General features: G+C 57.7%; 1 protein-coding gene and 1 long non-coding RNA gene across 2 annotated transcripts in view; one reads left to right on the top strand and one right to left on the bottom strand.

Moving 5' to 3' along the window:
- Window positions 1-23,865, bottom strand: part of NECTIN1 (nectin cell adhesion molecule 1) — a 64,652-nt gene that overhangs the window by 18,272 nt on the left and 22,515 nt on the right. The gene's annotated exons all lie outside the window — the stretch shown is intronic.
- LOC140594690 (uncharacterized) lies at window positions 3,050-8,202 on the top strand. The gene is made up of 2 exons (XR_011995802.1): window positions 3,050-3,436; window positions 5,020-8,202. It is a non-coding gene; the product is annotated as an uncharacterized lncRNA (long non-coding RNA).

The raw sequence follows: 23,865 nt of genomic DNA, 5'->3' as shown, positions 1-23,865 counted from the left end.
TCTCTCAGCTCCCTCCTGAATGGATCTTGGGACCTTGGCCAGCCACTTCCCCCTCCTGAGCCCTATTTTCCTCCTCTGTAAGGGAACAGGACTCCCCCAGTTCCCATGGTCCCTTCTGGCCCTAAGTCTGTTTCCCTGAACTGCAGTCCAGCCCAGCGGGGGCCCCACCCCAGAGCGAGTCCCACGGTGAGGTCAGTGGGCCAGACAGCCTAGTGCTCCTGCTGACTGGCCAGTTGGCAAGCGGTTAAGCCCTAGGCCCTCCCAGCAGGATAAGTGGGTGCTCCCTCCCCCACCCCCCTAGTCGCCACTCATCAACCTGCTGGAGGTTGCCCAGCAGCTGAGATAATGTGGGTATAATTGGGGAACTTTCACCACACAAAGCCAGAAAACAGGAAAAGCCAGTTGGGAGGGCTTGGGCCATAGGTTGGGGTTGGGGGTTGGGGCGTGGGCACCAGGAGCTGTCTTGAGATTGGTGCCCAGGCATGGTGGGGCCCATAGCGGGACACAGCTCACCAAGCCTGCCTCGACCCCATCTCTCATCTCAGTCCTCAGCAGGTGTGGGGACAGGCAGGCTCCAGTGCCTGGCACACACACTCCCATTCATTTGCTGTGTCTTCAGCAGTGACCTCACCCTTCAGAGCTGTGAATGCCAGGAGGGAAGATCGCTGACAGTGGCCTGGGCATGGGGGCGGGGCGAGTGCCGCCAGGGGCTCGGGTGCCCCAGCAGCCTTGTCTTGTCCATCAGTGCCTAACCAGACCGAGGCAGCCCTCCCCACCCTGATGTCTGTTTTGGGGTTAAGGCCCCTCTCTCCTCTCCAGAAGCAGCCCCATGGGGGGCTAGCAAGGAGAGTGCCTGGCATGTCAGCTCATTGCACACAAAGCCAGTTCTCCTAGCCCTTGCCCCTTCTCTCCTAGTGATGAGTGGGCAGGTGAGAGTGGGGGAGGGCCTCTAAGGAGGAGGTGGACTAATTTTGATGTTGACCTCTGTCCACAGTCCACTGGGAACAAGGGAGCCCTTGGGGTACAGGGTTTGGGGTCATTCCCCACTCCCAGAGTCCTGGAACTGGGAGGGGCTGACGACACTGGCAAGGTCTGAAGACCCTAAGCCCTCCACCCCACTCCAGGCTCAGAAACTCAGAACCCAGCTCCTGGATTGGGATTGCCAGTCTTGGCCTGAGGATGCGGGGTGGGGGAGATGTGCCTCATGCAGACTGGGCAGACTGGGAGGCTTTTGGAGAGGGGGGCACACCTCCAGTGATGGAGAGGCAGGAGCAGAGTGTCGCAGGGAATGGGGGAGCGGGGATCACTGCTGCAAAGGCGGAGAAAGGGCTGGATCAGGGTAGTGACCCAGGAAGAGGGCCCTCCTCCACGCAGGAAGAGGTGGGCCATAAACCTCCTCTGGAAGGCCTGGGAGAGGGGGCGGAAACAGGAGGCCAGGCCTGTCCAAGCTTCTCCATCAACCACTCAGGCCCTGATGACCTGGAAGCTGACCCTTGTGTCTCCCCAATACTGCCTGAGCTCTTCCCCTTCTCTAAAGGGTTGTCCCATCTCTTCCCCGCCTCGGGCAGGACATGGGCTTGGAAAGAGCCAGACAGTGGGGATTTGCATCCCCCCTCTGTCACGTACGAGCTGTGAAACCTTGGGCAAGTGACTTGACCTCTCTGTGCCTCAATTTGCACTGAGATTGCACATCTGTAATATGGGCATAACAGTCATACCTAGCCCATACAGTCGTTCTCAGGATTAAACGAGTACATGCAAAACTAGAAAGCAGCACTTAGCACAAAATTAAGTGTGCAGTAAACGGTAGTAGCCACCATCACCATCACCACCGCCTTCATCGTCATCTGTATCCCTTTAACTTCTCTTTTCCTGGTGTGTGTGTCTAGTGTGTTTCCTGGTGTTGTGTCCTGCCTGGCTTCCAGCAGATTGTGAATCCCTGTGTGAGAGGGAAGGCACGGGTTTGCCTGGGGTTGAGCTGACCGCATCGTGGCTCGCTGGCAGGATCCAGGACTCAAGAGACTAGCCCTCGAACCTTCTCTGGTTCCCCAGGCCATTAGGGCTGCTCCACACAAGGCATCATCTGTCCTCTCGCACAGGCCCCCTCTTACGTGAGAAGCAGGGGCTGTCCCACATGTCGGGGACGGGACCACTAGAATGGTAGCAGATTGGAGCTCCATGGACCACATAATCTGTCATTTTACAAAGGAGGAGTCCAGGATCCGGAGGGGTTGGCTCACTTGCTCAGGGACACAGAAGAGCAGCAACCAGCCCAGTGCTGGTTGGGAAGATCCCACTCTACTTTTTTATAAGGGACTCACGTTCTTCATCTAATACCCCAGGGTGCCATACTGGGTGGCATCCGTGCTTCCTGAAATGTGATCTCAGAGCCTCTCTTGCTCCTTTTGATAAATGGCAGGAATACCAATTATAAAATGCAGCCACGGTGCCTGCAGGTCACCCTGTGCTGGGCGCAGTGGGCGGGTGGGGCAAGAGGTTGGGGGCCAGGGGTGAAGCCCAGTGGGAGCCCGGGTGGGGGCACCTGCAGGAGGGACAGAGCAGGAAGGAGCCAGAGAGGCGGGAGTGAAGGGTAGAGAGATCGATGGGAGCCTCCGTCCTCAGCAGAGAGGTTCTGGTATCCCACGGATAACAAGGAATGGTGTTTTTCCTTTTCCTGACCTCAACATTTTCCCTGACCACCCTGTGAGCTCGTGCCAGGGTCTGGGACCCAGGGCCCTGCGTGCCTGGGTGCAAGTGCCTCAGTTTCCCCATCAGAGCTGGGGTTGGGCAGTTTGGACTGCCTTCATGGCTTCGCAGAAGTGCTGAGCCAGGCATCTGCCGGCCCCCCAGACGTCAGGAACCTGTAAAAGCCCGAGCTCAGCAACAAAACACAAAGGCTCCTCAGTTGTGGCCGACAGACCTGCTCCCCAGGGCCCCGCCCCCTGCCCTGCCTGCCACGGAGCTAATCCAAAGCTGAGGCCATGGGTTCCCACGCAGTGGGGTGTGGCCCAGAATGGGGGGCATCTACTCCCCACACCCACCTTGAGCAGTTTCTCTTCCCGCCCTTTGAAACATCAGACCCCCCCCCCCCTCCGGCCAGGCAGGCTGGGACTGGGCCCATGAGGGCGGGTGGGGGGGCACCGGCAAAAGAAGGGGGTTCTGGGCTTTCTAGCACAGACCAGCTCTTCCTCTGGCCCCCATCCCTGTTCGGAGACTCGGCCTGGGTGCCCTCAGTCGGGTGGACAGCAGGCACAGACCCGGCTGGGAGGACCATTATGGGAGGAGCACTGGGTTCCCCACCTACGCCCTCTCAGAGCCCCAAATCCTTTGGGATCCATCCCTAGGGCTTTCCAGGGATCTCACTCCCTGCCACCACCACCACCACCCCAGAACTGGCAGAAAGGAAGAGGACATCCGGTTAGCAACCAGCTTAGTGGTAAGTGGGAATGACTCACCTGGGGAGGGAGGGTGGGCTAGGGTGGGGGGTGGGGTAGGGCTTCCAGCTGAAACCCTGCTGAGTCAGCACAGTGAAAGGTTAGAGGGCCCCTCCTCCCAGTTGGGCAGCTACTTCCCTAAATGTCAACTCCCAGGGCTGGCCAGCTCCTCACTTTCTGATGCCAAGGCCGATCGACCTGGGGGAGGGGCTGGCAAGGAAGAGGGTATGATCAGAAGGGAATCCCCTTTCTAGGGTCCCCTCCTCTGGGAAGGTTTTGCCAATCAGTGTTGCCCAGACCCAGTCTGCCAGCAAGAACCCACAAGAGCAGGGTTCTCACCGAGGTCCTTTGAACTTGTCTCATCTTGTATCTATGCCCCAGGCAGGTTTCCCCATTATTCGGGAGCCCCCGAGGGCCCAGGCTGCATCTCTACCCTCTGAGGTCCCTTCCATGCCCAGGACGGCGTCCAGGGTGACCCAGGTCAGAGGGCTCAGTGAGGACCAGGAGCAGCAGCAGCTGACCCAGTCCTTGTCCCCATCCCCCTAGGTCCCCGGTCACCAAGGCTGAGTGCCTCCTGCACTGCAGGTGCTCTGCCCGGTGGGAGTGGGCCCTGGGGGACTCTCTCTGGGAGCAGTGCCTGCTGGGATGGCTCCAGGTGTCCCGGGGCTTTGAGTCCCTGCTGCATCCACCTTGCCAGCAGAGGTGATAACATCCCACCATCCCACAGTCAGGGGCTAATTGCTACTGTCCAAACCCAGGCGCCTCCGCCCCTCATTTGGGGTCACAGAAAAACTGCCGAGGTTTTCTTCTTGGCTGATGACCCCCCTCAAACTCCCGACATGGAGCTGGTTTAATGATGGGCTGTGGGGCTGGCGCCGGAGCCTTGGGCGGGTGAGCGCAGTGCGTGGGAGAGGAGGGGGCGCGGCAGCCTGGGAAAAGCTCGGTGGTGGAGAAGGAGCCCAGGAGCTTCCAGACAGGCTGGGCCGGCCTGCTCCCCAGCAGCCCCAGCAGCGTGGAAGCCCCGGGGTTGTGGTGGTGGTGGTGGCGGTGGGGGCTGCTCCGGCAAGTCTCAGCTCTCTCCGAAACCTAGCAGGACAGGTTGGGGGACCGGGATGAATCAGGGAGCTGGGTTGTGCCTTCTCCCGCTGGGGAGCAAGTGGCCAGGGACACCTGGACCTCTCCCGCAGGCCTGTTCCTGTTGGCTCCCCCCTCCCCAGGGCCCAGGGCAGGGCCAGGCCAGAGCAGCCCCTGACTCCCCCAGGACGTCCCAGGAACAGAGAGGCCTTCTCAGTTCTGCGGCTCTCTGGCTCGAGCCTTCAGACTCCACCTGTTGATCCTCTCTGGACTGCTCGCCCTGCACCTGCAGCATTTCCTCTGGCCCAGTGGTGGGGAGGAGTATGTGCTGGAGGTCAGGAGAGGAAGTCTCTGGTCCCCATGACCCAGTCACATGTCTCTATGTGGCCTCAGGTAGGGCTGTTCCCTCTCTGGCTTCAGTGTCCTTTTCTGTAAAATGAGAGTGTTGGACCCCATGACCCTGGAAGACTATACTTCGGACATCGCCTGCCTGGTTGTCTCTCTGCCCTAGGTCTGCACCTTCTAGGATCGGACTCTAGGACTTTGTCACCAAAGGGCTGCTCCACCTCTGTCTACTGCCCAGCTCCTCCAGGAAGACCTCCTAGATTAGGCGGAATGTGGAAAATCCAGGCTGCACAGCAGCAGAGGGGGGCGGATGCTAGCTCCTATACGCTTTGGAATTCATCTTTGTTCTCCATCCCCACTGGCCCCCATCCAGACTCCCCATAAGCCACCCCCCCCACTAGTGCAGTCTCTTCCCCGCCCCCCACCTCCAGCAGAGTCTCACTTCCTTATTTTCTCAACACCCTCAGATGGGACTCTAACCACCCCTACCCCCATTTAAGTAAATCCTAAGCCCTTCCCTTCAAGGCTTAACGTAAGGCTCAGCAGCTCAGCATCTTATTCTTGCAGCTGCCACCACTGCCACCACCGCGTCCCCTCCTCCCCAAGCCCCGCCCGGGCGCAGGCCACAGCCAAGTCCACATACCTGCCTCCAGGCTCTCCTCCAACCCATTCACCACTTTCTAAAACATAAATCATTTTCTATTTAAAATCCTTCCATGGGTTTCCTGCAGCCCTCGGGATCAAGTGCAAAGTCCTTTTGGGCTCCAAACCTCATCTTGGGCGCCGGAGCCCGCAGCCACCTCCTTCCTCCCTGCTCTGTCTCTCTCCCGCCACAGGGAATGTCATCCGTTGCCTGCCAAGTTACTCCCTCTGCTGCAAGTCCATACCCTGTTACCTGTGCCCCAGTCCTCTTCATCCTTCCTGAGTGACCTTACCCTTGATTTTGAGGAGGAGGTTTCCTGGAGAACCCCCCTCCCCCCGCCGAGTGAGGGATCCAGCACCCGAGGGCCCCAGTACGATATATCTATCATAGCATCTCTCCTAGTGCGGGCAAAGAGTAGGCATACGGTAGGCAGAAGGGAGCCCTGCGTGGTTGGTGGAGGAGGCTCCGAGCCAGCTGGGGTTCCAGGCCAGGCTTAGCCACATCTTGGGTCTGAAATCGCACATTGGTCAAGGGCAGGGCCTGTCCAAGGGAGGACACAGCACGGTGTCAGCAGGTAGGGTAGGAGGACAGAGCTGGAAAGCGAGGCCTCCCATCTGCACCCAAGACAAGCAGGTCAGGGCTGGAATTTTCTTGACTGAAATCAGGAAGCTGTACCCCAAAAGGTATCCTGCTGGTCTCATCACAGCCCCACATCCTTTGCTTGCTTCCCACTTGCCACGTCTCGGTTTCTTTCCTCTCTCCTCTGCCCCAATTCCTAGCACACAGCCCTGCCTCCTTCCTCACTCTAGACCAGAGGTGAAAAATATTCTTCTCACCCAAGCAAGCTGCAGAGGAGGCCCTGCTCCCAAGGTCTCAGCCCTGTGAAGCCTGCACGCCGCGCCCCCCTCCAGCTCCGCACCCCTCCCAGCACAGCCTAGGTTCCTCCTGGTTTAGCCCTTTGAGGCCTGGAGGAGCCTGGAAGGCCGGACTCGAAGTCTGGGGTTTGCACAGGTCCCATCTCTGCAGCCCACGCCAACCGTGTCCACCCCACCTGCACAGACGACACACCTCTCAGCAGACAGCCACGGCAGCCAGGGCCCCCCTCAGCAAGGGTGCGTCTTTAATGACACATTTTGGGGAGTGTAGGCAGCAGCCTCTCCAGAGAGCTGGTGTGGGGGTGTGAGAGGCGGGGGGCTGCCATGAAAACAGAGGGAGAATCCCTTAGGCCTCCCCAGGAGAACCTCTTGAAAGCTCGGTATCAACATATGCATTGTCTCCGTCCTGCCGCCTGTCTGGAAGTGGAGTCTCTAGATCTGCCTCTTGCCAGAAGGGACTTGTCAGACCACCCCAGTGCCCAGCTCTGCCCACGCCCTGTCCGGCTCCAGGCGGCTGTCTGTACCCGAGCCTGGGGGCTGGGCCTGTGTGGGGAGGGGCAGCGAGGGGTGGGCATGGGGCAGGGATGTCCTGTCTGCTTCCCAGGAGGCTCATTCTAAGAGCAGAGGGTTGGGTGGGAGACTGATGGGGAAGGCGTTAAGAGGACCAGGGTGGAGGTGCAGAAGACAGTAACTCATCCACGAGCACTGACTTTGAGTTCAGACGGGCCTGGGCTTGTTCGCACTCCTTACTGGCTGGGTGACTGCATCACCCTCTCTGTGCCTCAGTTTGTCATGTATGAAATGGGTACAATTATAGTGCTGTTGCCTAGGGTCGATTTGAGGATTAAGTGAGATAATTCATAGAAGCTCTTAGCACAGTGCTTGGCACATAGTTATGCTACATAATGGGTTGTCTAATTGTTATTACAGGCTCGGGGAAAGAAGCCACCTAGAAATCAGGCAAGCTGGTTTCTATTCTGGCTCTGCCAGCCTCCGCGTGATCTTGCGCAAGCCCTCCCTGTGATGAGGCCGCGGTCCCGGGGCAGAGGTCCTTAACCTTGGTGCTATTGACATTTAGGGCCTGATAATTCTCTGTCGTGGGGGCTGTCCCGCATGCTGCAGGGTGTTCAGTGGCATCGCTGGCCTCTGCCCATCCTTCCTCCACTGGGACAGCAAGAAATAGCTTTAGAAATCACCAAATGTTCCCTGTGGGACAAAACAGCCTCCAGTACAGACCACTGGCCTAGAGGGAAGGGCGGGGAGCTCAGGCAGGGGTGCTGCAGGGTGTGGGGATGTGCAGGGCAGACCTTGGCGTGGCTGGTGGGCTCTCGGGAAGGGAACTGTCCTGGGCCCTGGGGCCCAGTGGCGGGTCAGAGCAGGGGTGCAGGCCTTCCTGCCTGGAGAGCCTGCTGGGGGCTGTATAGGAGGAAGGCGGTGCATGAGGTGTGTTTGGGGAAGGCAGGTGGAGAGGACCAGAGGTCCCCGGGGAGCCTGTAGCCCACCGCCCTGTGCTGTCAGAACACGGTGATGGAGCAGTGTGCATCCTTGGAGGACAGAAGGGCGGCGGAGACACAGCAGTGGGGGTGCGGCTGGGCGCCTCGCACAGGGAGGCGGAGAGGCTGCGAAGACAGGCAGCGTGTTCCTACGAGCGGAAACGAGGTCGGGCAGCGTCTTTCTCCGGCTGGTAAACCGCTATCATTTCGGAAGGTTTGCACCTCATTTGGTTTCTGCTTAAGTGAAATCCACAACATGTGTTCCCTGCATTAGTGGAGTGTTTGTACTTAATTAGTGGCAAATTCTTTCATATTAAAGTCATTAAGTTTTGCCGTTTGCTCTTCTCACCCCGGGTCTGACTCTCTCCTTTTCCCTTTTAATGCAGGCGGCCGATTGCGGGTCGCTGGGCCGCAGGAGGCGCGGTGCACGCACCTCCCCTCCCTGTGGCACTAGGACCCTACGACCTCAGCCCCCATGCCCGTCCAGCCCTGGGCTGGCATGTGTCGCTCCTAGCCCTCCGGTCCCCGGGCCAGGCCCCTCCCTGTGGGCTGGCAGCTCTCTCTCCTGCCTCTGGGGCTCCTCCTAGGGCTTGACTGTCCCCAGCCGACCGGGCTCCGGGGTGTGGGCCGGAGAACCACTGCTGGCCAGGCAAGGAGCGACCGTGGAGCTCAGGAGGCCACCCTCACACATCTGGGGGGGGGGGGGAGATGGGATGGGGTTGGAGACCGCCCCGTGAGCCCCCTCCCCTCACAGACACAGGAAGGCCTCGGTCTCAGTGGTCCCTCGGGCTGGCACGCACGCTCTGCAGCCACAGCACAGTGGGGACGCTGGCCCTTGGGCAGGAGGGCGGGTCGCCCGTGATCAGAGCCCAAGACAACTTCTCCACCTGCATCCGATGCGGCCTATGAAGCAGCCGCCGGCTGCAGGCCCCACACCTATTTCACTTTTAGGTTAGATAGAACATTCCCGGGCAGGGCAGGAAGGGCCGGGTCTTCCACGCTGCCCTTCACAAGACCTTGAAGCAGCCCCGACCTGGACTCCTGGGACTCCCCCCCGCAGACTCTGCAGGTGGTGCTGGGATGGGGGCTTGGGGCCTGGACTCAGGAGGTCCGAGATGGGGCAGGAGCCCTCCCCTGCTCAGTGCCCCCTCCTCCATGAAGCCCCTCCCGCAGCATCTCTAGTTGCCACAACCTGGTCCCAGCCGTGCTGTCTCCATCCCCCCAGAAAGCCTTCCTTGCTGCTCTCTGAGCTCTGCTCCGGGCTCTGGGCTTTCTCTGCACTCCAGGTGGCGGCATTCAACCTCTTTACTGGGCACGGTCCAGGGAGCCCACAAGGGGACCAAAACTGGCAAAGGCTTGGGGTCTGTCACGTTTCCTCTTTGACCTTCTACAGCTAGTGACACCCCAGAAGCCTCACCTACGGGGTCTCCAGCATGGGGCTGGAGGTGGGCGGGGGGAGGCAAATCCTTTGTGCTCGAGCTCCCTGGGCGGATAGGTGAACCCAAGCCCTGCAAATGAGAGCATCTCCCAATGTCTCAGAAATTCAGGTTACGTCTGGGTGGCCTCCCGGGGGGCCTGGGGTGCAGTGGGTCACAACAGAAGCGAGCGGAAGCTTAGGAAAAAGGGAAGGGGGAGTCTTGCCAGGGCCCTTCCATCATCTTCAGAACCCGCCTCTTTTTTTTCACACCCCTACACTCAGCCTGCTCTGGCTCGGCTGCCACCTCCGCCCCGATTCTCTCCACAGGCCAAGGCTCAAGCGGACATTTTTCTTCCAAATAGGAGCCACAAGGTGTTGAACTCCTCAAACCCCTCCAGCCTCTTGGATAGCACCAGCTTTAGCTGTAACACCCCCAGCTCACTGTATCGACCCCAGTGTTAACCCTGAGAAGCATCCTCCCCAACCACAGTGTAAACCCCAACATAAGCCCCAGTCCGATCTCAATGTCAATGCCAACCTAGACCACAAGACCGGGGTTATGACTCTACTCCCATGCTAACCTCTTTCTGGTTTTAACCACAGAAAGCAGAACCTTCCATCGTTTCTGTCCTAATCTCCTAATCTGCCTCAGCTCCATGGCACCCCAGGAGGAAGCAGTTTTTTTTTGTTCTGCCTGACAGTCCTCCCCCTTGGGGTGGCCACAGGAAGAGGGGTCTCCAAAGGATCCTGACATCATGTTGCAGGGTGTGGCTGGCTCCCCTGTGTGTGTGGGAGGGTCCACCTGACAGGGGCACCCGGCTTCCCACGGCCTCCCACGGCAGGGCCTTGTGGACATATGCAGTCCCTGGAAAGTCTGCCCTGGGCTGTGCCTTTGCCTGGCGCCCGGGAGGCTGAAAGGGGATGGTGGGCAGGCCCACGCTTTGTAGCTTGTCCTGCTGCTAATTTCAGCTTCAGCTCTTACTAGCAGTAGGACCCACAAACAAGTCCCACAACCTTCCCGAAACCCAGCCTTCCCACCCATAAAATGGGCCTAAGGCGAGGCCACCTCATTTGGTTGGGGTGAGGAGGGAGGGAGGGCATCTATATAAAATGACTTCCGTGGTCCTCCTGGGGTCTTCGGGGACATGTCCTGCCTGGCCTCACTGCTCCCGGCCTCAGGCTGTCACCTTGCCTTCCTTCCTCCCTTCTTTTCTTTCTCAGCACTGAAATCATCACCCTCTTCTTGGCAAAATGCTGAGGGGCACAGGTCCCTGCCCTTGCCATAGCCTGTCTTCCTGCTCCACAGGGCAGGGGCGCAGTGGCTGAGAGGACCTAAGAGGCAAGAAGGGGAAACCCCAAGTTCTGGCCATTCCTCCCAGCCCTGCCCACTCTCCCCCAGCTCCCTTGCCACCAGGAGTTTTGAGGAAGGGGGGGTCTTTCTCCTACTATCCTCCCCTCCTCCCTGCCATCCCTTTACCCAACACCAATCTATCAGGAGCCACACCCAGACTTGCTTCCAGCTCAGACTTGTTGGGGTTTCAGAGACTTGTTGGGGTTTCAGGAGTCACTGGGTAGGGGCCCGGCATGCCAGGACCTGCTTCCCGTCCTGCTTTGCAGAGAGCGCGCGCACGTAGGCAGCGGGGCACGGCGCCCAGCTGCAGGGATGCAGCCCAGCCTCCCGGCCACCTGCTCCCCCCTCTTCCCTCTCCTTCCCATTCTCATGCCCTGGTGGCCCTGCCCACCGCACTACTCACAATGGCCCCTGAAAGCTGGGGAGCGGCTGGTGGCAGAGGTGTGGGGGTTCCACTGTCTGAGAAGGGTGTTGCCTGCCTCAAGATTGGGTCTACCCGCTTAGCAGCAGAAGCTGGGCGTCCCACGCGCTCCCCTCCCTCCCTAGAGGAGAAAGGACAGAAGGATGATGTTCCTTGACAGACCTTTGCCAACGGATGGCAAGAACAGTAAACACATGTGTATAACTTAGGTGTTCCTGAATGTTTACTTATATTAACTCACTTAATCCTCACAACAACTCCGGGATCTGGGTCGCATTACTGTCTCCATTTCAGGGATGAGGAAATAGAGAGGTCAAGTCACCTGCCTAAGTCGCACAGTCTATGAAGCCGATTCACCACGCGCAGGCTCCGTGAGGCTCTGTTCAGGGTGAGGCTATGCTCCTCACCACCACATGGGCTGCCCAGGGCCCCCCTTTCTCCCCTTCCTGGGAGATGAGCGGCCAGCACACCCTTACCAAGCCCCAGAATCACAGGTAAAGGTGAGACTAGATACGTGGGACCCTTGCCTGTCGGCAGCCAAGGTAATGGGGTTGGATTGGGTTCTTTTTTGGGAGGGCAGACGCCATCCCCTCACCCTGGCTCCGGGTGAGGCTGAGCCCTCCATCCCTACACCTGTCAGGATGACAGGGCTGGCTGGGACCAGGGCATTCCCAGCCAATGGGATGTTACTGGGCATCTCAAACACATCAAGCCTCCATTCTTCCCTTGTTCCCTTTGCCTCCCGATCCACGAGTTTACAAACCTGACCCCTAGTCTGAACTCTGCCAATCTCCGGCTGTGGATCTTCTTTCCTCTTTCTGTTGCTGGGATTCTCCAACTAAGAGATGCTGGTGCTCACATCGACCCCATTGCCTCTGGGACCCTGGGGCCTGGGAGGGCCAGGTATGCCAAAGCTCCAGAAATGCAAATAATGGCTACCACAACTAAGCACCTATGGTGTGTCAGTCATTTACATAGATAACCAGCCCACAGTTTTTACAACCATCCCATGAGGGGAGTCCCACTTAAGCAGTCCCCTCAGCTCCAGGGCTAAAGAGGAGAGGGACTGCTAACCTCTGTCTTTTCCCCAAACTCCAGAAATGGATGGTTATTCTCATTTTTCATCCCTGCCCTGTACCCCCAGCCCAGCCCCCACCCCTGCTCTGGATTATTAGCTACCCTGAAGCCCAGGAAGTGGGCAGCAGGTGCTAATGAAAAATCTAAGGAGACTCTTCACACCCCTCCCTGAGCAGGGGACTGGAGGCCTGGAGGGGGGGGTACTTTGGGGCCCACTCAGTGCCTACGATGTACAGAGAACTCCCAGCCACCTCTGCCGGCGGGCTTCCCACCAGAGGATGCCGGGATAGCATGTCAAATTAGCTTAATGAGCGAGGCCCCAGCTTTAATTGGGGCCCTCTGCTTTGCTGTGCTGTCTCCTGCTTTCATTTTTAATGCTGGGAAACGGTGGGTTTTCTTCCTCGCGCCTATGCATTTTCACCCTGGCTAATGGCTCCTCGCTCAGAAAGGCCCCTACAATGCTAATTGGGTTTAATTCCCAGGGTAATTAATGATTCTATTGGAAAACTGAAATATTGTGGGTGAATTCTGTGTATAAATAGATAGGGAAGTCAAAGGGACAGAGAACTCAGAAGGAGACCTTGGGAGAGACCGGGGTTGGAGGCAAGGCGAGCCTGAGAATCTCAGCTGCTGGATCCCTTAGATGGTGACCATCTGGCCCAAGAGCTCCCCATTTATAGACGAGGGAACAGAGGTGCAGAGAAAAGTAGAGCAGGGACGCGTGGGTGGTTCAGTGGTTGAGCGTCAGCCTTCGGCTCAGGTCGTGATCCCGGGGTCCTAGGATTGAACCCCTATATTGGGCTCCCCACAGGGAGCCTGCTTCTCCCTCTGCCTGTGTCTCTGCCTCTCTGTGTGTCTCTCATGAATAAATAAATAAAATCTTTAAAAAAAAAAAAAAGCAGAGCAACTGCAGGTGGCCAAGAAGTTGGTAGGGATGGGGCAGGAGCTCGGCCCCAGAAGAATAGGGGTGGGAGCGTGTGACTTCAGCCTTCGATGGTTCAATAATGTGATAATGGACGTGAGCGCACCTGGGAAACAGCTATCAGCCAGACGCCAGCCGTAGAAATGTACTGTGGTTGTTTCTCTTGTTGTAGTTACAAAGGCCTTGCCTCTGGGTCAGTAGATAAGCAAATAGCTCATCAAGCCAGGAGGCAGCCAGGTGTAGAAAGGCAAAGGGGTGGGCGGGTGGTGGAAGGCCCTGGAAGGCCACGGCCTCTAGCCCACCTCTGGCTCTAAATCTTTCTCCTCTCTTGTCCTAAGGGAAAGAGCTGGATGGGGCATCTTTTGAGGTACCATGTGTATCTTTCCTGCCTGGCCCATACCCACGAACCTGATGGGGAGGAGGGAGAGATGGAGGAGATATCTGCCCCTTGAACTTCACGGTGACCTGGAGGTTTGGCACCAGTCTGGGGAGGGAGGAGACGGGGTTGGAACAGGAGATGAGAAGCGGGTGGGAGAGGACTGGCTGCTGGACTGTAGGGTGGGTCCGCATACCCCACGGCTCAAGGCCGCCTCCGCATCGAGGGCCCTGAATCCAGCCTGTCGGTCTGCCAACTGGGCACCTCACCCTCCCCGTGCCCCACTGAGCTCTTCTCCTTCCAGCTCCTCCCTCACCCCCCTTCTCTCCCTGGGCTGCACTGCATCAGTCACCTCTTTCCATCTCGTGGCCTCCCTCCTCTGAGTTTCCAGAACCTAGCCTTGGCCTCCCCATTCTAACAGCCTCTTGCCTGGGAGGTTAGGCCCATATCAGGTCCCATCTGGAATCCTGGCACCAAGTACACCAAGAAGGGTGAGCTTTTCATGAGCACTTACAATCTACGTGGTATTGTGAGGCAGCGACTCTGCTTTCACTCTCGTAAAAGTCCTCCAGGAGACAGGTCTCACTGGTGCTGCTGGGAAATAGAGCCAGACCTGGCCGAGGGTCTGTCCGTGCTGCTGAGTGGGTCCGAGCACGAACCTGATCCTGTCACACATCTGAGCCGTGGGTCCCACACATCAACCTTCACCATGGGTCCCTGTCTGTGTCCCCAGCTTCCTCTCCTGTCCCTCCCAGGTCCCCGCCCTCCACACCAGCCACCGAGGGCAACTCCCACCCACACGGCCACCAGCTCTGTGTTCGGGGTCCCAGAACACCAGCTCTCGGGGGTGCGGGTGAGGGGATCTGCAGGAGACACACTATCTCTGAAGCCCCAGCGCCCCGCACGGGGTAGGACCTCAACCCGTGTTTGCTCAGCGACCTGCGAGCCAGGCTGCAGTCAAATCTCAGAGAGCACACTCGGGGGACAGGGACGTGGGGCTCTGTCAACTTCTCCAATCATTCAGATTCTTTAATCAAGACTTCTCAGGAAGCTGAGGATCAAAGAAGGAGCAGACTCCCTGGAGAATGCCATGACTCTGTGCAAAGGAGGGCTTCTCTGTAAGAGAAATGCTGAGAGGCCCCACGCGTGGAAGGAGCATCCAGCTCCACTTCCCCCCAGTGGGGAAGGCGGGAGGCCCCCTCCTCAGCTTTCCAGTGTGGCCAGCTGGGGCTAATCCCATCGCTCGGCTCTCCCAGCCCCCTTTAACCTGATGATCCTCGATTCTGGAATGATTTAAGGAAGGGGCCACCCATTTTGTAGATGTAGAAATGAGACCCAGAACAGTGAGGTGACTTACTTGAAACTATGCAATCTACTAACTAAAAAGCCAAGGACAGAATCCAAGTCTCTTGCCCCTTCTTTTCCTTTCCTGGTTCCAAAGGGATGAGGAAGACAGAGTAGAAGCTGCCCCTGGCTGAGGGAAGGCTTCTGGGTAGGAGTCTTTGGAGGGTAGGTCAGTGTCCCATGTCTAGTGCTCAGGGACCAGGCTCGCCTAGAAGAAGGTGAAATGGGCACCCTCCCCACCCCACCCTCAGCAGCCCCAGGCTGGGCCCCTGGGTGAGTATAATCAGGAGGTGCTCTGGAGTTCACCCCAGCCTGCTCCCTGGGAAGAGGGTAGAGGGTAGAGGAGGGAGGGAACCCTAAAGAAGCAGGTCAAAGCAAATCCTCTCCACATGTCCCACCCCCACTGAGGGCGGGCAGAGCCGGAGCCTGTAGGACCAGAACCCAGGCGTCCTGTCCTGACACGTCTCAGGGAACAGCCTGACTGGGAAGTGAGGGAGTGAGTCCAGGAGTTGGGGGGGGGGGGCATACAGAGAAAGGGAGGGAGGGCAGAGAGGGGCAGGCAGGGGGCTGGGTGGTCTGTGCCACCTCAGGGGACATGGGGACGGAGGCTGGTAAGGAGCCAGGGCAGGGGTGGGTTGAGGGGGGTAGGGGGGATGGAGCAGTGTTGTTGGCTCAGCAGGTCTTTGGCCCAAGGCCCCCGCCTCCCTGGTCACAGGCTTAGACAGGTTCGGGAAGCAGGGCTGCTGGCTGCAGATGGGGGCAAGGTGGGAAGAAGTATGTAGCCGCATCGTCTGGGGAAGAACCTGGACAACAAGCCATAATCAACAGGAGGCCTGGCAGGCAGGGGTGGGGGGCTGCCTCACCTCCCGTCTCCCAGCCCCCTCCCAGCACTCTGGGTGCTGCCCTGAGCACTGCTAGTCGGCCCTGGGAGGGCCAGTGCCCACAGTGGATGTGGGAGGTGGGGATGAGGGCGGGGAGATGCTTTGAACCCAAGAAAGCCTGGTGGGAACTGGTTCTTGACTCAAGGCAGAGAAAGGGTTGGGATGGCCAGGGCTGGTACTGTTTTGTTTCGTTTTTTTCCTTTTATGAGATGTGAACTCAAGCAATTAAAAATACTCATTTTATTTTACACAATCTGCCTTGCTGTGTCTCTTCGTCTTTGCTCCATCTAGCTCTGGTGCCCTCAGAATGGCTGGCATTCCAGTCACCTTTTTCATCTGCAAAGTGATGGGACCGATGGAATGTGTCCTCAAGTTTTTACAAGGCTCAGCCCCCTTCCTTTGTAGGTTCCCTCAATCTAATAATAAACACTGGTGGACAATATTTGTGCTCCCTGCCTCCCAGAATTCCAGCGGCAAGTTATTTATTTCCACCCCTGTTGACCGAACACCTCCTCTGTACCAGGCACTGGGAAGTGTTTCCTGCTTCGGGTCTCCTACGATTCTCACTCCCATCCTTGGGAGCCAGGATGGATATTCCCATTTCACAGAGGAGGAAACTGAGGCCCAGGGATGGAGAAGGTTGCCAAGTTGCATAACTAAAGAGTGGTTGGTCTGAACTTGAGCTGCCGTCTTCTGGCTTCCGTACCCTGTTACTTCCTTTCAGAAGGAGAACGCCCCTTGTTTTTGTCTGCTCAGTTACAGCCTCTCCTAAGACCAGATTCCAGCTTTCTATGCATGCAGTGTTTAACTCAGGGCCCAGCCAGCAAATCTGTAGATTTGCTTAAGAGGAGAGGATGAGTTTCCCTAGAGGGCAGGGCGGGCATCAGAGTTGGTAGACCTGCTGAGACTGGGTCTCCTCCCAGCCCCTCTGGGAGCAGGGAAGGGAAAGGGAGCAAAGACTGGGGTTTTGGAAGTAGCTGAACTCTCACTGCAGAGCCAACTGGTGCCTGGACAGGTAGCTGGGGACCACACCTGCCCAGGCCCGGCTCTGCCCTGCCCAACATGCTGCCCAAGTTGGCAAAGGGCTACCAAATGGACTTGGGCAAGAAAGCATGTCCTTGGAAAGGCGACATCATGCTTCACCCTCTGGGCCAGGTGGCAGCAGCAGAGGCATGCCCAGCCAGAGCTGGGGGCCTGGGCCTCTGAACCACCCAAGCAGAAGTTAGACACAGGGGCTGGCATATACTATCCTCTGCCCCTAGCAAGGTTTTACCCGAAACAACTTCACCCAGGAGACTAAAGAAATCTTTCAAGGTCTACATAGCAGGAGATCCTACCTGGGAAACTGCTAAGTTCTATACCCTTCCCCGATGGACAAGTTTGTCCTGGGCTCTGTCTTCAATTTCTGTTGCTGCAATGGAAGCACATTGTGTCCTGTGGTGTGCTTGGGGCTGCTGGCTCAGGTTCCAGAGGTGGAGATTGGGCAGGTCCTCCTCTTATGGAGAGAACACGAGGGGTAGGGAGGCCAGACAGACCTGGGCTGGGCTCATCGACTCATTGGTAGTGGGCCTCAGTGAGCCTCTATCCTCATCTGTGAAATAGACTTAAATCTTTTATCGACAAATGGCTATAAGGATTCAATGAAATCATGTACGGACATGGTGAGTGTGACATGGGGAAAGTGATCATGAGATGGCAGCTGGTATGTAGATACCTGGGAGGTCACGGACAGAGCCAACAAGCTAAGATCCCTCCCCAGGACCTGGGCAGGTCCTTTCTAGCACCCCAAAGGCCATGGAAGCTGCCTTGTGCCCTCCCACAGAAGAATGAGCAGCCTTAAAATTCCACATCAAATCTCAGTCAGCTAATTGCTTTTTGCCCCAAATCAGCACCCTCACTCTGGTCTATCATGCCTGGCCTGGTCCTGGAGTCCTATGGCAAGTAGGGACCTAGGAGTGCTCTGCAAAGTGCCCCCGTGTGCTCCCTGCAGAGGGTTAGCAGTGGCGTCCCTGTGCCTCTACCAGCCGGCCTTCTGGGTGGGTGCCAGTACAGACCTGTATTCACACCATGGGCCTTGAGGATGCAGAGAAAAGAAGTAGCAGAGTGCCAGAGGTTTGACATGGACCGAGGGGCTTCCTCCAACCTCCTTCCCTAGGTCTAGAAGTCTAAGAAAGTTCTGAGTGTCCTTATGGGAACTCTGGGACTTTCACCCGTCCGGCCGGCAGATGCCAACTATGTCAGCTCCTCCTTCTCCCTGTGTCCTTCTCCCCACTACCCCAGGCCAGCCACACCCAGCTCTGGCAGTGCCCAGCCTGAGTCCTGGAGAGGAGAGGCCCCGATCCCAGCTGTCTGCCACACCCCTGCATCCTAGTACCTCTGGCCGGCAGGCATGGCCGGGCCTCTAGGCCTGGAGTTACAGGATGGCTGGGAGGGCCTCATTCCAACAGTGCTCCCTGCTTGCTCGTCACCCACAGATGTGAGAGGGAGTGTGGCAGGAGCCTGGGGTAGGGCCTTTTGAAAGACACTGGGCGGACTCACTGGGCACTGGCTTGCCTGGCTCAGAAATCCTTAGCATGACCTTCCAGAGCAGGTGCTAGGAGACAGCTGAGGAAGTGGAGGCTCGGCAGCACTGGGGCCATGGTCATTCAGTGCTGGAGTCAGAATGAAAACACAAGTCTGTCCCCTGGCTCATGCCTCCTGGGCAAGGCCTCTGGAATGAGGAGACTGTATTTTGGGAAAACCCAGAGTAGCTCTGGATCTGTTCCCTGCCTGTACAGTGGGAACTGCAACCACCAGCACACTTGCTCTTGCAGACTTGTTGGGGACATCCACTAAGACAAGCTCTGCAAAGAGAGCCATGAGGCCAGACAAGAGGTGCCTAGCTACTACTGTTCCGTGATTAGGGTGGGGGGACACAGGACAGGACTGTGTCCCCTGTGAGGGCAAGGCCCCTCCTTCAGCTTTGCTCCAGGAGACCTGGAGGGGGTGGGAGTACTGACTTGCCCCTGGACCTGGGTCTTGTGGTCTGCCCAGATTGGCATATGTCCCATCCTGCAGCGACACCGCACTGTCTGGCTGCCACCAGCTCCTCAGCCTGTTCTGGCTCTGAGGGTCCCTCATGCAACAAATTTATTTTGTGTTGATGTCACTTCCCAAATATACTAACACCAAGTTCATGAAAGGGGCCTGGGCTAGAAGTCGGGAGACCTAGTTTCTCATTCTGGTGCTGCCATGAGCCAGTGAAACATGTGACTTGCTCTGTCTGGGCCTCAGTTTCCTCATTTAAATACAGGAACTAGTCAGTTCATGCTTCCTTCAGGTTCCCTCTAGCTTGGCCAGCCTGGGAGTCTTTGCTCTGTACCCAGCCCCAGGCAGGCTCCAGGTGCAGAAGGCAACAGGCTCTCGGGCCTCAAGGGGATGCTGTTGGGATGGGGGTGTTCATCTCCCAGTCTTCCCAGGGCCCTGGGAGCTGCCGATTGGCAGACGTGGAACCTCTGGGACGCTATTTCTGCACGACGGGACAGAGAACAGACTGGATTTTGCAACTCTCTGAGGCCCTGCCAACAAGGCGTGGCTGGTTCTCAAGGGCTTCTCATGAACCTAGGTGGTGTGGAGAGGTGTTTCTCAGAGCCGGTTAGTCGCTGAAATGGCAGGGCTGGGCCCTGTTCTGGGACAGGGGTGGGTGTACCAGGGAAGCCACCAACTCCACAACATGAACCCAGGCTCTTGGCCAAGTCAAGGGGCAGCCTGCATAAGTGCCTGTGCTTTGGTAGCTGGGGAGGCTCCCGGGCTGGAGCTCTTGAACTCACACCCAGGAAGTGAGGCGTCTATTAGTAAGTGAGACTTTGGCAGTGACTCAGGGGCTAGGTCCCTGCAGAGCCCGGGGCGGGGGGCACAGGCCAGGAAACAGAGCCCTTGCCCAGCCAGCTAAGTTCTGATCCTGCCTCTGCAGTGATTCATGCTGTGGTCTCAGTAAGGTACCTGCCCACTCTGTTTCCTTCCTGTCACCCATGACATAGGAATACTGGTGGCTGCTCTTAATGCTTCCTGATTATTATTGTTAGGGTCAAACCAAAATGCCCTTTGAACATGACGGAACTTGAACACCTTTACGATGGTTGGGCTCCATCTCCCCCAGTAGCACTGATGGGCCGAGGGACGAGCATCAGTGGGCAGCTCTCCCCACAGCCCTGCAGGAGGCAGGCACTGACTCGGTCTCACTGAGGTGCTGGAAGCTCAGACAAGTGAGTAACAGAGCTGTGGTGCTGGGGTTGCGGGGCTCCAGCCCCAATCAGTGCCATTCGTGAGGGGACCCGGCACCCCAGGGAAAAGGACAAGGTGACTTCGTGGGGTCCTACTCAGCTGGCAGTCCCTAGATTGGGACCTTGAGGCCCCAAAGTCTGGCCTCTTGCAGACTCCTCTCCTTCTGCTCATGGGGGCATCTGCAGAGGAGACAAATCTGGGGGAGATGTTAATTAGTTCTGACAAATTAATAAAGAAAGCCTAATTTATTCTCCGGATCTAATTTCCTTCCCTGTGCTTTCTTTTCCTGCCCAACAAGCTGTTTGTTCGGGGAAATGGAGGGAAAGGTGGCGGCGGCGGGGTCATCCGAAGACGGGTCCGGCCCAGATCAAGCTGCCCCCTCCTCGCTGGCTACCCAACGGACACCCCCACCCTCCCCTCCAGTGCTCCAGGAAGCCAGCCCCAGACACTAAGCTGTCAAACCACTCCCAATTATCTCCCTCTATGCCCGCCGGCTCCAGGGGCGACAGTTGTAGCAAGCTGGCGTTGACTCATTCTGTCACTGGCCTGCCCTGCTTGGGAAAATGCAATTTAATGAAGTCCAAAGGCAGGGCTGGGGCAGACAGGGTCCTAGGCAGAGGGCGGTACTAGCTTGGGGATGGCGGGGAGTGTCCTCTTTCTGCGGGACAGGGTCCCCGATCTGTCTGCTATGATCTCATCTTGAGTGCTCCGCCAAATGCCAGCAGGAGGGGTCATCCTACAGCTTGCCCTGCCTCCACTCACCTCTTCTGCAGCGCTGAGCAACCAAGGCATTGACCTTCTCCACAAGGGCCTCCACCCCCCTTGGCTGCCTGTTTTAATAGCGTATGGTCATGACAGCTCGGAAATTCTTCCCGCTGTTTAATCTTGATCCCTTTTGCTGCAAAGCAAGTGCATTTCCCCATGCCTGTTGATACAGAATCTGGGAGAGGGTCAGCCCCTGCCGGGCACCACCAGGCCAGCCCCGGGTTAGGGAAAGAGGCTATCCGTGTGCTGGCAAGCCAGCTCTGGTGCCCGGAGAGAGCGGGGCTCCCCTCGTCATTTTTGGCTGGGCTGGGCTTGGCCCTGGCAACTGGCACCCTCCTGGTCCTACTAATTGGTGGCATTTGCTGGAGACTCCCATTCTCTCTAGTTGGATAGCAGAGAGGCCCTAGCTCCCGGCCCCTGGGTTCAAATCCCAGCTCGGCCTGCTGTGTGACTTGAGATTTTCTGTTTCTGTTTCCTCGTGTATAAAAAGGCAACAACAGTAACTTCCTCATGGGTTGCTGGGAAGATGAAATGAACTTCTGTAAGCAGGGCACCACGAGCAGAACCTGGCAAAGAAGAAGTGCTCAGCAAGCATTAGCTCGTGGAGCTGCCGCCCGCAGTGCCTTCCAGACCCTTCGAAGCACGTCGGCTCATGTTAATGCGGGGCCCCCACACCTGCTCTTCCTTCTCCTTTTTCCTCTTGCTCCAGCGCCTCTCATCCTTTAAACCCACCTAGATGGGGTCAAAGCTGCTTGCTGTGTGTTCCCTCCAGGCCATGCCCTTTGGCCATGGCCACACCTGTTCACTGGCTGTCCCCTACCAGACCATGGCCCCATGAGAACACGGACGGCCCTCTCCCGCTCAGGCTGGGTCCCAGCACCCTGCCAGGGCCCACACACAGCTCTGCCAGCTCAAAGTCGACTAACAGGTGGCATGGCCGGTGGGGCCAAGGAGCATCCCAGCTTCTTCTGCCCCAGTAGAAACGGTCTGGGACTGAAGCAGTTTCGAGAAATGCTCCTGGCCAGGGATAGAGGGGGCCAGTTCGGACCACAAGCTTCTCCTGCCTGATTCCATTCAGGGTCCTACATGCTGGAGACCCCAGGAGCAGTTAGGAAGTGCTTTCCTGCTGGATGCCAAAGGGGCAGAGAAACGTCTCACCGCAAAGGCAGTTAGGCATCTCTAAATCTGAGAGAGCAGCCGTGGACCTGACCCAGTGGTGGAGTGAAGCCAGGGGTCCTGCATGTATGTGTCCACTGTGCACCAAGGATGGGCCAGAAGGGACCACATGGGAACAGCTGATCTGACCCTCTTGGAGCACAGATAAGGCTACTGGAGCCAGACACTGCCAAGGAGGCCGAGGCAGGACTCCTAACTCTGAGGCTGACGCTCTTCCCTGAAAGCATGCTCGGCTCATGGTAGCAAACCTGCTTTCTGTTTGAGTCCCACATTTGATTCCTGTCACCCTTGATGACTGTTAAAGTTTAAAGTAACCGCCCCATACGATGCTCTGAGTGAGGTCCCCAAAGGATCAATCACATGCGGTGCGAGGTGTCTCACTGCCAGGTGAAAGAAATGTGTGCTCGGCTCTTCCAAACCGTCCACTCCACTGCACGCACGCGTCTTCTCCACTGATCCCTGTCCCCCAAACCTCCCAGACTCTGCTCCTTCAGGAAGCTGGCGCCTGCAAGTGCCACCAGATCCTGGCTCGGGGACCCTGCCTTAGCACCCAATAGAAGGAGTGGCTCACTCAGGCACATAGCTGGTTTTCCTGGTTGCTATCAAGTTCCTGCACCCATGCTAGTGGGCAGGGCTGTCTCCCTCCTCCCTCTGGATCTTTCTTGGGACCACTCCAGTGTTTCTGGAGATGGAGAGAGCCCAGAGACATGAGAGAAGGGCTTCCAGAGATAGAGGGTCATCCTCGGTGTAAAAAGAAGTCCCTTGGGTCCTCCCAGCTTCTACCTCCCCATCCACAATTTGGTTTACTAAGCCTTGTGAGGGCTCAGAGAGGGTCTGAGTACTCACTGGAGTAAGGGCAGGCTCTGGAGGTGCTAGGCATGTCCTGCCACACGCCCAGCTGGGTGGACGGATGCAGAAACAGGGCTGGAGATTCAGCTGTGTCCATGTGCAAGCCAGGGAGGGAGGTGAGGAGGGTGGGAGGAGACCCCGCTGAGCTGGGACACGGGCAGTAGGCGGTCAGCAGGAGCCAGGCCAAGACCCAGACTGCCCTTGACTGTGGGTGGAAAGCTACTCGCAGGACAAGACAGCATGCATCCTTGGCCTGGTGTCAGACCCGAGGCTGGGGGAGGGCTCGGACTTCTTCCACTCCCAGCCTGGCAGGAGTTTCTGCGGCAAATGTGGACAGCTCTGGCTAAGAGCCTGCCCCTCCAACTGGGATTCTCCTCGAACTTTCCTTGAATGTAAAACAGGGATAAACACCCCTGACCCCTGGAGGCTGCAAGGGGATGAGGTGACCACTTCATAGATGCTATAAAGCCCTGCAAGAAGGGAGGCACTGTCAGGGGGCAGGGTGGCTGGTCAGCATTAGCTCCTGGAGCAGGCTGTGGCGAGCAGGATTTTCAAGGAGAACGTGTGTGCGTGCGCGCGTGCGTGAGCAGAGGACTATTTAAGATGAAGGGTGGCCAGGAAGGCCTCAATGAGAGGGGACTTCTGAGTCAGGAACCAAATGCCAACCGTGTGTCTTGTCTTGGAGAAGAACATTCTAGGAGCAGAGGCATGAGGTGGGGGTGTGCCTAGGAAGTCTGGCCGGCAGCTAGAGGGGAGGGATGCAGGGACCAGAGCACCAGGGCCCAGGGTCCTCTGAGCAGGATGGGAGTAGAGCCCTTGGAGAGCACGCACAGGAGGAACATGGTCCAGGCTAGGTTTGAGCGAACCTGCTGACAACTCTTGAGAAGACGCTGTTGGGACTGGAGGCAGGGGGTGCTAGCAGGAGGCTATGGCAACCACCTGGGACATCTTAGCAGCCTCAGCCAAGTTGGGGAGGCAGAAACCAAGGTCTCACGGGGTGGGGCAGGGGGTGCAACCAGGTCTCAGGAGCCCACTCCTCCTACCTCTCCAGGTGAGACAGCTGGCAGCTCACTCCCTCTACCTGCAGACAAGCTGTCCTCCCATCCTGGGCCTGGAAGGGAGGTGGGGGGTGGGGGGCAGGGCTGGGGAGGAAGCCCTG

Source organism: Vulpes vulpes, chromosome 12 (assembly GCF_048418805.1).
Source record: "Vulpes vulpes isolate BD-2025 chromosome 12, VulVul3, whole genome shotgun sequence".
NCBI classification, from domain to species: domain Eukaryota; kingdom Metazoa; phylum Chordata; class Mammalia; order Carnivora; family Canidae; genus Vulpes; species Vulpes vulpes.
The sequence above is the reverse complement of the archived record's forward strand: the minus strand, read 5'-3'. Positions and strand labels throughout refer to the sequence as shown.